This window comes from Parasteatoda tepidariorum, chromosome 6 (genome assembly GCF_982258835.1).
Source record: "Parasteatoda tepidariorum strain Cologne lab strain chromosome 6, Ptep-v5.0, whole genome shotgun sequence".
Taxonomy (NCBI): Eukaryota; Metazoa; Arthropoda; class Arachnida; order Araneae; family Theridiidae; genus Parasteatoda; species Parasteatoda tepidariorum.
Genome location: NC_141760.1, coordinates 40,494,355 through 40,506,868, shown reverse-complemented (window position 1 = coordinate 40,506,868; position 12,514 = coordinate 40,494,355).

Here is a 12,514-nt window from a genome sequence, read left to right as displayed (position 1 = left end):
GTGTACCTACGTGGTAGTATTTGAAATAAATTTAGAGTGACTGGCAGTAATTTAGAGAATAAATTAACCGGAATCTTAGAAATGAAAAAAATAGTTTTGTCCCGTTATACTAATTTCAATTTTTTTGCATATTTCGCCTCACCTGGGGACTTTTTTCCCCTCATTTATCCAAAGATAATTCCAAGTAACTTTTCATAATTTTTTTTCATTTTTTATTGTTCAATTTACTAATGGTCGAAAAATTTTGAATTGTATACACAAGTTTTTACATGAATTTAATCTTCGTAATTTTAAATAACAAACTTCTAAATTTGGAGGGGATTGGTCGAATAGTTCATTGAGAAATAAAAATTTGAAACAATTTTGATTTCTTTGAAAGGCGGAATACGCAAAAAGCGAAAATAACATTAAAAAGGCTTCAAAATTGCGTTCGCTCTTTTATCTAAACTATTCGTATAATATTTTCCATATTGCGCTTACCCCTATCTGCTCAAGACATGTATGTTTATGCCGAGAAAGTACAGTGTTAACCTGATTTTTTAGCTTAAAATATCATCTGCTCTAATTAAATAGCATATTTAAGGTTAGACCCTACACTGTAAAAAAATTGGTGCACAGTCACATTTTTTGCGTTGAGGTAAACTGAATACATTTAGTGCAGAATTGTAGTTATTGTGAAAAAAATTCTACAAAATTGACAAAATAACAATTGTTTGAAAGAATTAGTACAAATATATTACTAAAATTGTTTTTTAAACGAAATGTTTTTGCAATGAAACCATAAATCGATTCTAATGCGCATGTAAAAATGCGTTGTCAGTAAACAAATGATAAAAAGTGAATAAATAAATAAATTTAAACTATAACAAGTAAAAATTAATAAAAAATATGAATATATGCTCTGCAAAAAGTTTAGTTTACCTCAACACCAAAAATGGTGGCAACTATAAACCTTTTTTCCTTTTTTTCTTTTTTTTGTAAGGATTGAGTCGTAATACATGAACTCTGTTCTTTCGATCTGCACATTCAAGAAATTCTTCTAAAAATTTAAATTTAAGACTGTTCCTGATTGCTAGATTAAATATCGTAGATATTTAGCCAGAGCTTTTTATACTGCTTAATATCGCAGTATGAAGGAGAGTCACAGTTTTTAAAGGAAAAAGCATTCTTGGTCTAATTTATTAATGTTTATAATTGTAATAATCTTAATATTAATGCTGCTCTAATGTATTATGTTAACCAACGCTGGAATTTTTGGGATAATAAAACTATTCAAAACTTGTGAACTATATATTTATTTAAATAATTTTTATCTAAGTGGATAAATATTTTCAAGTAGGCGAATAATTAAAAATTTTAATACTCTTTTTAAATATCTATACTATTTGTGTAGCTTCAAATCCAGACAATTGTTTTTAGAAAGGTAATTAGGTTCACTTTAAACAAAGTTTAAGTTTAAATTTTTTTAAATAAAACTTTCATGAAGTTTTAACCTTTAATAAATACACCTTTAAAATTGAAAACATGTCTAAAATTAGCGTTTATTTCCAACCTCATTTCTCATTCTATTTATTTAAAAATTTGTTAGCATGTGTATACTTGCTGCAGTCTAAGTTTCAAGATATATGTTTTTGATTGGGTTTATAGTTTTTGGTTAATTTGACTTTTAAATTCTAACTTTTAAAGTTCAAAAAATCACACTTTTGTTAAAAAAAAAATTTTTTTAAATCCTGCGGTCAACAGAATTTCAGAGATAATATACAAACACATGAATTCTAAATCTGACAGAAATTGAAGGAGTTATTATATTTACTATTTTTAACTATCAAACATCATCACTCGCTTAGTGAGTGCCGTATAATTTGTTTTATAAAATATTTCATAAAATAGCAACAATAAATGTTTGTCATTGACTAAGAAAAACATGTTTGTTTTCTAAAACTTATACTGGTGTGGCACACTAAGGCCTTATCTACTTCTTTGTTTTTTAAATTTAAAGTAATATTTTTCAGTTTTCAACTTTTTCTAATGCATGAAAATGAATCTTATGAAAACGATATTCGTATTTAATTGTACAGGGTGTCAAACATTTTCAAGAAGTAATTTTTATTAAAAAAAAAAGGGAGTTTTAATTAAAAATGGAGAAATTTTATTGCAAATTGAGTTATTTTTCTAAGATCATTTCGCATAAATGGGGCTGAATTTCGCTGTTACAGTGCTCTATTTCCTAGATGTAGATGATTATGGGCTATTTTTTATGAACTTTAACGATAAATACAATTTCCAATGTATTAAATTATGTGATAAAGATGGTCGATTGAGAAAGCATGAAATTACACGATCTGACCAATCAACAATGCTCAGAATAATGTTCAACGATGAATACGCGTTTTATAATTTGATAAATATTATAATTTGAGAGCACTGTAAAAACTTCTCTATAATGCAACGGTAAAAAGTGACGGCACTTTTTTACCGTAAAACCCATTTTTACCGGAACATGTTACGGAACAAAAAATCTGATATTCCGTGATTTTCACAGTAATAATTTCCGTAAAATCACGGAATCATTCTATATAAATACTACTGTAAAAATTATGGCATAATATTTTATGATAAAAATGGATTTTACGGATGAAGTGCCGGTATTTTATACCGTAATTTGATCCAATTTTTTTTTAGTGATGTTGAAAATTTAATGAACTAGATAGCACTTCCTTACAAATATTCCGATTAAACAAAAAACGGAATGTAAACAATATTCAATCGGAAACGGAATATATGACAACTTAAAGATATGTTTGTTTTTATTTTGACAGTGAATCCTCAAGGTCTCTGCATCCTTTAAAAAAAATACAATGCGTTTCCACGAGACCGGCAGGCTGCAATCACGTGAATTTTTAAAACATGGAAATGCAATAACCCTAAGTGATAAAACAGCTCTTACTGACAAGTTTTTAATTAAAATTGTAACAAATATCTTTTTTTTTCCAAAAATTTCTTATAATAAAGAGCATTTTGATTATTGTTTCCTTATTTCTTGCTGAAATAAAGTTTGAATGCGTAATTTTGTTTTATGGAGTTTTTTTAGCAGATTTTTCATGTCTATGTAATAATTACACATAATCTTTAGGAAATTCCATAATGTAGTTTTTACGGCCGTTTGAACCATTTATATTCAGGAGCTTTTTCTAAAATACATCACAAACTCACATAATTGTTTTGACAAATATTTTACATAAATAATTTTTATTTATTCCTTTGTTTAAAATTTTACAAACTGTACCATCTGTCAAGGGTACGACCATAATCAAGTTTAACCCTTTGACGCAGATGACACATTGGTGTCCCTATATTATATATATAAGTTCAAAATGAAGATAAAACAAATGAAAATTACAGACATATGAAAAAAAAGGGGGGGAAGAAAAATAATAATAATAAAAATAACAAACAACTGGGGGGAAAAAAAGTAATAATCCGAAAGGAAAAAAAGGATAAAATTTTTTTAAAAAATCCGGAATGAAACTTATTGTTTTTCTTAATTTTCTTCGTGTTTTTTTGTATTTATTTATTTTACTATATATATATATATATATATAACAGTTACTAAAAAAATGTGTTTCATTCATATTAAAAAATTATCAATAATTGATATTGTAAATTAAAAAAATTACAATGCTGAATAACTTTCTATTAGATCTAAATAACTGCAAATAAGTGCTAAGTTGAAAAATTATTGTTAGGAAATTAGCCGTGTTTGAAAAATTTTACCTTTAACGCAGTAAAAAACACCAGTGTTTTATGCTGTATTTCATAACCATAAATTATTAAAATGTTAAATATAATATTTTTTCCTTATTTTGACCTAAATTAATACAAAATAATGAAAAAAAAGTCTGTATACCTAACAAAGAATATGGTATATTTTATGCTATGTAGACTAAAGCAAAGAATCTTCCTCAGAGGAAGGTTTTTTGTTTATAGGAATGAAACTGTAGTATGTCCATTAATGTACTTTCTATGTACTTCATTTGTGCATTTTTTACGTTTGTTTTTGCTTTAGTCTGAAAAATACGTTTAATAAAAATTATGCGTCAAAGGGTTAAGGAGTATTATAATAGTACGGCAACTTAGAGCTTTATTGAGTAAATGATACAAATGCTACAAGGATGAAGCAAATTCGAACAATAGAACGATTTTACATGCTTTCAAAAGTGTATAATTGTCCCAAAATAGCTCTTAATTTCTAAAACAAATTTTTAATTGCTTAAAAACTTATATTGCATCCAGTTTTACATTATTGTAATTGCTTCTTTTGCCCATTCTGCTACGTTTAACAGATTGTTAAGAAAATTTTAAACAATTATTTTTATTTACAAAAGCAAAAGAAAATAAAAGACCGTACAAAATTTATAGAAACAAAAAATTGAATAGAAGGATAACAATCATCATAATTTCCAGTATTAATTAGAGCTAAAAATTAAATAAATAAAAATTTAATTAAGCAAAAAATTGTTTTTACGTAAAAGAAGAAAATATTCAAAAAGTTATATTTCATTACAATGAGTAGCGTAATTTTAAACCAATAACATAAATTACAAAGACGCCTTCATTTTCTCTAATCTTACATGAGCAGTACGTATTAAATAACAGAAAAGTTAATTGCGATAATTTTGAAAAGATAAAAGTAAAAAAAGTTATAAATACGTAAAAGTTACAATAATTATGAAATTATCTCATTATTAATTTTCATTTTTTTTTGAATCATTAAAACACATTGCAGATATCACAAAATATTGTTTATCTTGAAAATCTGATCTGAAAATAAATATTTACGACACTCTTTTTTGACGTTCTAACAAACACTTTAAATTCTGAGAAATTATTTTTCGCTTCACATTTTCTAATAGAAAAACAACTCAATATCAAGGCTGATTGGTCTCTCACTGGATGTTGGGGATATACCTCCCTGTTCAGAAATTGTTACATCATGAATTAGACGCTAATGACATCATCCTTATGATGTATTAGATTGTGTGACTGACGCACCACACTTCAAGGCGTCTGAAAATTTAAAACAAAAAACACTAAGACTATAAGGTCAAATAACAATTTAACGAAAGAAAAATATGCTATGTCTTCTAAGTCGTAAGAAAAAGAGATCGAAAAACACAAGTTGTTTCTAAGCGCTTTGATAAATTTTTCGAAGGAATAATAACTTGGCGTTAGCTTCGGAAATATTAAAAGACATGTAAATTTGAAATTAATTGCGCACTAATAGCGAAAATATTTTTCTTCTGTGAGGTGATTACATCTATATTTTTTTTTATATTTTTTTATTATTATTCCTAAAGCAAAAGCCATTTCTCTACATTTACATTTTCTTTTAAAAAATATTTTAAGTTGCAAAAAAAAAAAACAAAAAAAAACTCATGTATTACAACGAGATGTTCTTTTTTTGTCAACTGAAAATTTGTAAGTGATTTAAAAAGAAAGTTAAAAAAAATAATTTGTTATTTCATTTTCGTGATTACTATTTTTGTCATCTTTTTTTATAATAATTCTGAAAGCAAAAGCCATTTCGTTAATCTCTTTATTTATATTTACTTTTTAAAAATATTTTAAATTGCAAAAAAAGAAAAACAAATGTATTACAATGAGGTATTTTTTTTGTCAACTAAAAATTTGTAAGCAATTAAAAAAGAAAGAAAAACTTTTTTTTGTATTATTATTTAATTGTCTTAAGACAACTGCATCTTTTTATTTATTTTGCCTCCAATTTTCTGTAAAAAGTATTTTAAAGCCAATTTCTTTAAATTTTGTCCAAAATATAAAGAACAATGCGGTACACTTAGTTATTTCGAAATGTTTCTGAACAATTCAAACTAGAAATTCGAAAGCAATTTCAAAAATTCATTATTTTTAGAAATTGGTTTATCAAAAAATTTTATTTTTTTGTCTCTTTAATATTTCTTCTGTCTCTTTAATATTCTAAGTGGGACACTTCTATGGTTATAAATTGCTTTCAGCATTAGCCTGTGCGAAAGATAATTTTAATATATTGATAATAGAAAAGAAGATTACTATAATTGTAACACATTTTAATAGAAACTAAGATGGTTATTATTTTAACTATATCTAACAGGAAATCAAATAACAGGAATTTAATATGGATGGAGAAATTTCTTAGGCTTTGCAACAATACATGTAATTTTCTTAAGAAGTTATAAAAGCCATAACTAATCTTCTTAATTTGTTGCACAAAAGCTGTTTTGAAGTTAATTTTTTTACTACTTTAAATACAACAAATGTTTGGATTTTCAAAATGAGAAAATTGAGGGACAAAATTGCAAAGATGAAGATGTAGCTATAAATTTGTGAAGAATAAGTTTGAAGAAATCTCAAATAATGGAATTGAGAAACTAAATAATAGTATTAATAATAAGCTAAATATTAAAACTGGGGCGGAATAGCCTGGTTGGTAGGGCGCTGGATTTACGTTTGTGAAAATGGGAGTTCGTATCCAGACGGCTGGAGAATTCCCCTGTAGTAAATGGTGACTGGTGCATTTTAAATCTGTTAGGTCTCAAAGTCCTCCATTTACGCACTAAAAAAATTATATCTATGTGAGTATTGAATTGGAGATTGATCGCTCTATAGTTCAGGTCAAAATTACGATCTGTGTATGCATGAATGGATGTGTGAATGGGTTCGCCCTATAAACGGGTGTGACGTATGGGTGTGGCAGAAGTCGAATTCTTGACCATAGATGGCACCTTAATGGCTGATGACAACGACAAATATTAAAGCTGAGTAAAGCTAAGACTGCTTCACGAAAAACTTAATAATGTTAGCACTAAAAAAATAAGTAATACTAAAATTAAACGATCAATAAACTAAATAATATAAGGACTTAAAAATCAAGTATTATTGAAGTTGATTGATGAATAATCTAAATAATATTAGGATTTTAAAATTAAGCGATATAATGATAAAGTGATGCAAGTAAATAATTATAGGATTTATTTATTCATTAACTAAAATATATTGCTAACCTAAACCTGAGGTTCAGTGTTCAAGTATTTTTATTATTTTATCTAATAACAGCTAACCATAGGAAAAATAAAGTATATTTATCTATATTTAAGATAAAAGCCAATTATGAATCATCGAGTTGTGCTACTTAATGTGTTGTTTATTTGTTTGTTTTTCTCTCTCTGAAGAGTTTTATAAAAATATTATTTAGGTGAAATCGATTTTTTTTTTTTTTTTTTGTGAAAAACACTGATAACTAGCATGGCGTGACCTTATTTTTTCGATTTTTTCTGGAAACTAGTTCAAAATCCCTTCAAATTCCCATCCTTTTTTATTTACTTAAATAGTTATGTTTTTATTTGGAAACATTTTCATGCGTTTACACTTCTCAACCGTTTGTTCTTATATTTGAGCTGAAACAACGTAATTATATTTATACTTTTGGTTTGTAATTTTACTTTAAAAGGCCATTTTTTTAACCTATCAATCTTCTACAATTTGCGTCATCAGCTTAACTTGACAGCAGACTTTTTAGTAGATATGCCCTTCCGATTCTATTTTCTCATTCTAATGACCTGTTAATTCCCTTCTGAACAAAATTGAATTTGAACAAACCTTATTGAACGACAGAAAACAGATACATTCAAAAAAATTAAAATAAACTCACATAAAAAGAGAGATAAAAAAGGAGGAGATTTGCAAGCAGTTTTTCGAAATATGAAAAACCTGTGGTTCCCCCTTTACAGTAATGCAATTTAAGAAGCGAAATTAAGATGTAGCTTAGAAATAAAAAGACAGATCCTTGCGATGGCTAGTTGATACGAATTTTGCATCCAGCTCGCACCGACCACAGTTTAAAATATTATCAGTGGTTGACGGATCTTGGGTTAGAATCCCCTTCCGCCAGTCTAAGAGTGGAAGCTTTTAATGGTTTCCCTCCCCAATAAACCCAAATGTGGGTTAATTCCATCAGAAAGTCCTTCACTGAGGAAAATTTCTCTTAATACTTTATCCAGGGGTTCCATTGTCTTCTGTATTGGGTTCAAAATTACAAGGTTGCGGAATAGAACCTTGGTAGACTGAAAATTGGGTTGGTTGTTCAACGACGGTTATAAAAAAATATATTTGTAACAACAATTAATCATTACAAAAATTATTTATGTGAATCATTTTAAAAACATATAAAAAATATCCTAACAGATAGGATTACCATTGTTCTGATGTTTAAAAAAATGCACTAAGCAGACGTTTATGTACTATATATCAGTACCTTCGACCTCAGCGCTAAAGCTACTTATGCATATTTTTTCTTCTTTGAACATGTGATTTATTATTACGTTGTTATAATTTTAATTTGTCTATCAAAAAAAAAAATTTTTTTTTTTTCATTTTTGAAATTTGTTTATGTATTTTTTATACCATGTTATAAAGCACGTTTTGTAGTCCTAATAAATATGCTGTTTATTAAATCTATTTTTTTTTCTCTCCCAAATTGCCTTTGTTGAATTTTTGCACATTAAAAAGTTAATATTCTTATTTTGCTTTTAATTATAACTAGTCAATTAGTAAAGAAACGAATAAAATCTGGAACAAATGATAAAAATAAATATAATATCTCGCTTAATTCCTTTCATTAACTTTAAGACGTTAAAAATCATAATTATCTACACAAATTTAAAAAAAAAAAAAAAAAAAAAAGAAATTTCATAAGCAACCATGACTTTTTAACACAGCTTAGATTTCAATTAAAGCAATTAAAATCATCGTAGGAAATATAAAATTTACGTACATCAAACACTCTACAAATCATAATTTTTCCAGGACCAAGTCATATATACATTTTTAAGGTGAGGTGAAATTAATATCATAACTCAATAACCCGTTTTCCAGCTGCAATAAAGGCATTATAATAAGCACAATAGTTAATTAATCATGATGCTATCACGTGAGTAACATGAGGTTAACATAACGCCTAGCATGTGGCACAAAATGTTCGGTCACGTGATAATTTCATGCATTACCCTACATGAATGACCGCATAAGTGATACAATAATATAGAATATGCATATGCCATGCAATCGTTGCCCTGCTAATGCAGTTAATACAAGACTATGAAATTAATTGCAAGGCTTTTGAAGTTCAAGCTCAAGGTTAAACATCCCGTTCCATTTCTAAATTCCTAATTTATTATATATGACAAGTACTCAATTATTTATTAAATATAACGCCATTCAATTTCAACAAAATTTCTGGCTGGTTGCATCGATGTCCTTGAGAAGACCTTACAATCTGAAAGTTCTTATTCATAAATTAAACAAAATGATAATTAATATCTAACAAATTGTAGCAAAAAATATTTACTTCATAAAATGGAAAGCGTAAGAGCATCTGCGACTAAATGGCTAAAAATCAGTTCCCCCCCCCCCTCTCCATTTCAATGTTTTTTCATTAACTAATACCCAAAATCGTTAAGGGATCATAGTACCCACAAAAGTTTTTTTTTATTTTATTTTTTAATAAAAGTAAAAAATATACAAGTTTTTGGCATTTTTATATGTACACTTAATTGTTAATCAATAGTTTATTTTCAAAACTTTAGAATTATTGTTTTGTTTATAGTGAAATTTTATCCCATTCCCATATCTTATCCCATTTTAAATTTTTTTATTATAAAAATTTTATTGAAAATTTACCTAATGACAAACAAATTTATATTTATAGTTGTTTTGATATTTTGATGTATATAACTCATGTGTAAAAAATTTAACTGTTTGCAATAAAATCAAATCAAGATATCCCCTTGCAGTTTTATTTCAGTGATTAAATATTGTTTCTTCCGATTTCTTTTTCTTCGTCTAATTCCAATGGTATAGAACTTGTCAAAATGTAACAAATGAAAATGAAGAATTTTATTTTTCATATTATAAAAATGAAAAATAAGTTCATCAATGTAATCAGATCGACCTGCATTCCATCGCCTATGTTTTTATAAAATAACCGTAAAAAATCCGAAGATAATTGTATTTTGATGATATACTTCTGAATAATTTGACAAAAGAGAAAAAAACATGAAATACACGAAATTATTTCCACTTAAAAATGTTTGTAAAACTTCTTTATTAAATATGTAAAAGAGAGAGAAAAGTAAACAAAAAAATTCGAAGTTTTCGACCGATAAATTTCAAACTTCTTTTTTTCGACAACCAAATAAATAATTAAATAAAAATTCATTTCAAATAACTAAGTTGCAACCTTTTAGGCGAAATAATGGGTAGCCGCAAGGGAACAAAGGTTTCAAATTCATACCGAGACACTTGTACGAAGATCATGTCGCCGTTTATCACTAGAAGCGATGTTGCAGTATTTTCTTGTCATTATTAAAAATAAAATAAAAAATTTAAGTCAAATAATTTTATTAATATAACTGCTTTAGTAATAGATATTATATGCTGAGTTAGCAATACAAATAGTTCTACAATATACCAAAACAAAAAATTATTAATTTAAATGCGTACTCAATACTAATTTAATCTATAGACCCTTTAATCAAGCGACCCTCGAGAATTCCTTAAACCCTTTTTGAAGTATTCATCGTTCATCGGAAATAGAGGTGATGAGGAATCTGTAGATGTAGGCTCTAGAAATCTACACTGGTTATCATAAATTAAGGAAAATTCACAAAAATCGCGATAACTCAAGAAATTACACATGGAATTTTATGAAACTTACCCACAATATACAACACATAGTAAGGTATTAAACAACATAAAAAGAAATTATCAGACATTAATAGTAGTATAGAAATTAGCACATGTATAAAATAAACAAATTGGAAGTATCGGTTTGCAATAGAAAAAGTACCTTTAATATGGAATATGATTGCCTCTAGAAGCAATACAGCACAAACAGCGATGTGTGATGCTTTCAATTATGCGGTCTATCAGTTCAATAGGAAGTGAGAGCCATTGCTCTTGTAAAGCAGTTGCAAGCGTGGCAAGGGTCTGAGGGGGCGGATTGATGGCAGATACACGCCTCCCTAGAGCATCCCAAACGTGCTCGATAGGATTCAAGTCCGGGGATCGAGCTGGCCACTCCATGCGAGTAATTGTTTCCTGTTGAAGATAATCATCAACAATGCGAGCTCTGTGTGGTCTTGCATTATCGTCCTGTAACAGGAAGCAATCACCAATTGCCCCGGCATATGGGCGCACATAAGCATCAAGGATGTTGTCTCGATAAACCTGAGCATTCACGGTTCCCCTTGGAAAGACATGGAGGTATGTGCGCCCTCCTAAGGATATGCCTCCCCAAACACAGACACTGCCTCTTCCGTATGCATCTCTTTCACGGATGTTTGATGGATGATAACGGGTCCCAGGTTCTCTCCATATCAAATAACGTCTACTGTCACTTTCTAGACTAAACCTGGACTCATCCGTAAAGAGAACAGGCCTCCATTGATCTGACGTCCAGTGGACATGTTGTCGGGCCCACTGCAAACGGTCTCTCCTATGGCGTGATGTGAGCGGCACGCAAATGGCTGGTCGTCTCGCATACAGACCACCTTCGTGGAGCCTTCTGCGCACAGTTGACGTTGACACCAACCTTCCGGTGGCTGCAGCAAGAGAGGATCTAAGATGTGTCGGAGTAGCGGTTCTATTCCTGCGTGCACTTAATGTCAAATATCGGTCATCGGCACTGGTCGTAACAGTTGGCCGTCCTTGACTGAACCTCCTAGATGCCGAATCTGTGGTTTGAAATTGCCTCCAAAGTCTATGAACCACAGATGGACTCACATTTAGCCATCTGGCCACTTCTGATTGACTCTGCCCTGCCTCTAGTCTCCCGATGGCTCTCCATCGTAGTTCTTCAGGCAAATGATGCCTAGAGGTCATTATTACGAATTGGCTATCTCAGATTTTCAATGTCGCAATCACAGTAAAATTTGTGTGCTTTCTCTCAAACTTGGACTTTTATGCTCCAGGCAGATGACGTAAGCCGAGTGCAGCGCCACTAATTTGCATATTGCAATTTTACTCAGCTACTCTTAGTGGACAACATATGCAAATTTTGCACGGTTTGGCTTACTTTTGAAAGAGTTATCGCTATTTTTGTGATTTTTCCTTAATTTATGATAACCAGTGTAGTTCATATTTATCTCGTTATATCATGGTTACTCATAATACCTGGAGTCTCACCTTTGCTACCAAGTGACCTAGGTTTTACAATTAATTTATCTCTAAATTAAATGCCCGTGAAATGTCACTATATAATAAACTAGGCTAGCTCTCTATGTTATTTTTCAAACATTTTAATTAATATAAAAAATACAAACACAACACTAACAAATATCAAACAACATTTTTGTACTACATATACACATCTACTTGTAAACAAAACGTTCTACAGAAAAATCCGAGAGGATCATGGGTGAAGTTTTCCCTAGCTCCCTCTTTCGGGCAAACCAGGCATTAC